Source organism: Seriola lalandi, unplaced genomic scaffold (assembly GCF_002814215.2).
Source record: "Seriola lalandi dorsalis isolate HSWRI2012SDOR001 ecotype SW California unplaced genomic scaffold, Sedor1 jcf7180002054529, whole genome shotgun sequence".
Lineage (NCBI taxonomy): Eukaryota > Metazoa > Chordata > Actinopteri > Carangiformes > Carangidae > Seriola > Seriola lalandi.
The window spans coordinates 560,866-563,879 of NW_019525082.1; the positions used below are offsets into that span (position 1 = coordinate 560,866).

Genomic DNA, 3,014 nt, shown 5'->3' on the forward strand with positions numbered 1-3,014 from the left:
TTCAGGGGGTGGGGGGAAGGTTGGGAGGGAGAAGTGGTGAACGTCCGACAGCTTGGATCGGTGGGAGATACGAAAAACAATAAAAAAAAAAAATTCGGACCCTTTCACAATCCTTAAAAAATAGATTTAAAAAAAATTCAACAGTCAAGTCTCTGTCCAAAACAGTTTCCACTGGACAATCCACAGAACACGTCGTTTTCAGTGGGACTGCTGAGGAAGTACTCCATATGAAAACTGTCGAGAGCTGCAGGAGTTAACTGGAAAAATATGTTTATTTGTAATTCGGGCGAAATGACACTTATCTAAATATCTGCTTGTGAATTGGCTTCATCAAGCAGAGTCGCTTTAACAGGAACAGGAGATGAATAGAAACAATCATTCAATCCAGAAAAAATGATCACAGCTCACATTGTAACATTTTTTTTGGCACAAAAGCATGTCCATGTTTTCCTGGCAGGCATATTAAAGATGGGACACACATCACAATTACATGTATATATATTCCTAGTCCGTTGTGTAAACGTGACATAACGGCAGCGTCACTGCCAGCTACAGTCTCTCTTTTTACAGACGCAGGAACTCACTCAAGAAGTGACACCTGAGTGACTTTTTCCAGCCTCATCTCCGTCGACATGGAAGACGAGGATAGTGACCATGACAACACTGGCGGAGCACAACACACTTTCACCCCTGCACACTCTGTCTTATTAGTGCAATTAAACATCAGGACACTGGGGGGGACAATGATGCACCAAACACCTCTTTCACTTCGTGTCACCTTCACCAGCTGTGTCATGGTTGAGTTTGTTTTTGGGACAGACACTGATCCTTTCAAATCCCATTGTATTCCTCAGCACACAGGAGGAGGCGTGTGAGGTTGAGGGGGAAAAAAAAAAGTTGTGTAAGAGTTGTTTGACAAGGCCAGCTTCTTTGTTCTGTTGTGGTTCGGTACGATGCGGCTCTCTGTATCGTAGGATCCCTCAGACAATAAGGCTTTGTGGGAGGAGATCTTTCTTTGCCGCTGATGATTGTTCTTATTATGATGAGAGCAGCAGTAAGCTCCGCATGTAGTTTCCAGCCCTGACTACATATTAGTGTGGAACACAGGCCAATATACTGTATGGTCTCTGCTATTTTGCCTCTGCTGCACTATGTGATTAGACCTAATGGCTTGCAGATGTGTGTAATTGTCTTTTTTTTTGTGGGTTTAAGCATGTTCTTATGTATTAGCCCAGTGGGAGCCAGCCACAGAACTGTGTGTGTTTGTGTCCATGTGTGTGCGCGTCTCTCTGTCCTTGAGAGGAACAGTTTGGGGGGGTTTTGGACTTCATATTAGGGTTATTAGACTGGCCGGCTGGTCAGGGTTGAGTAGACAGGAGTGTACTGCAGATGATATATTTTATCATCCTGTAATCTGAAAACAAACAACAGGAAGATTCAAAGTAAACTATTTATTATGAATAAAGAGGCTGTAAATAAAGATTAAATGCTACTAAAATCTGCAAAACACTTTAGTTTAACATTTTTAACTATATCCAAAGGACATAATTAAATTTTTTCTTCACTTTTATCGCAAACATTTTTACCACAAAAACAATTTTTATTTCCTTGTAAACTAAGCTGGTTGATGTCTTCTTCCAGCAGGAAACGACAACTTTTTTTAGGAACATGGGGACACAAAATGTGACTGAAAATCTGTTTAGAATGACCTGATTTTTGGGTGAGTCTTATGACTTTATATTAGCGAGTAGTAGATTTAGTATAGATAGTATAGATTTTACAGGAGATGAGTGGAGAGAGCTGAGGAGTGAAAGGCAACAAAGCTCTGCAGCTGAACTCGAACTGAGGACGTTACAGTTCATGGTCAACACCTACAAACCTCTGTGCCTCAGTTGATCTGTTTTTATGAACATCTTTGAAGATTTGAAGACTTTGAATAAGAGTGTAATTGGTGTCATCTTGAGGTTGCAGTAATAGTGCGGGGTCAGGTTAGAGAATGAGTGTACTTCAGTCAGTGAAGGTCTACATATATAAATCAGTACAGAACTGTGCATGTGCGTGTATTGCTCTGTTGTTTAATCGGGTCTCTGATCGGGGTTTGAGGTTAATATTATCTATTTCTGCATCTCAGAGCTAATTAATGTCCATGGAGAAAACGCACACACGGCCACGTTGCATCCGCTGTCCTCTCTTCACCTCCTCTGTTACCTCTGTCGTCATCTCTGTTTCTAATTGGACTGCTCAGCCTCCGTCTTATCATCGAGTGCAAGGATCCTGAGGAGAAACGGTCTTGATAATAAACGCTCAATCAATTCCCACTGCTGTGTCAAACATAATAGACGCAGCGGTGGGAATTGCTTCATCTTGTGTGTTTGTGTATATGAGAGATGTGGTGTGTTTATGAGCGAGAGGGAGACAGAGGTGGAGCGAGAGCTTGTGAGTTTTACCAGAGTGGAATAAGCAGAGGGTTGGGGGTAATGAGATGGTGCGTAGGTGTTTAATGGGATATCCTGTCTGAACTGATCCAGATGATTGATGATCAATGAGGATACAATGAATAATCTGGCGATTGGTGCTGCCTCACAGAGTCTTGGTTTTATTTTCCTGCCCACTGCACTGTGCTGCAGGGTTTTTAAACATATGCCATACAGTTATTTAAGCGTGTGTGTGTGTGTGTGTGTGTGTGTGTGTGTGTGTGTGTGTGTGTGTGTGTGTGTGTGTGTGTGTTACGTGGCAGCAGAGGGATGAATATGTGAATTTGCACGTATGCAGCTGCTGTGTTTTCTTGTTGGTATTGAGTCCTGAGGATTATAGAGCACTTCTTCCATCACTTCATGGTTGTTATGGAAACAGCAAAAGGAAGCAGAATGTAAAAGTGTGTTTTGAAAAAGGACCTTTTATCGACCATGGACACCTAGCAGTGATTATACTGTGTTTTACGTTCACAAAGTATTTCACAAGCTCCTTTCCATCAGAAATCGCTGTGAGATTGTTTTGGTTTTTTTGGTTTTTTT

General features: G+C 41.7%; 1 protein-coding gene across 6 annotated transcripts in view; it reads left to right on the forward strand.

Annotated features, from left to right (window-relative positions):
- msh3 (mutS homolog 3 (E. coli)) overlaps positions 1–3,014 on the forward strand; it is a 60,309-nt gene that overhangs the window by 41,541 nt on the left and 15,754 nt on the right. The window lies entirely within an intron of this gene.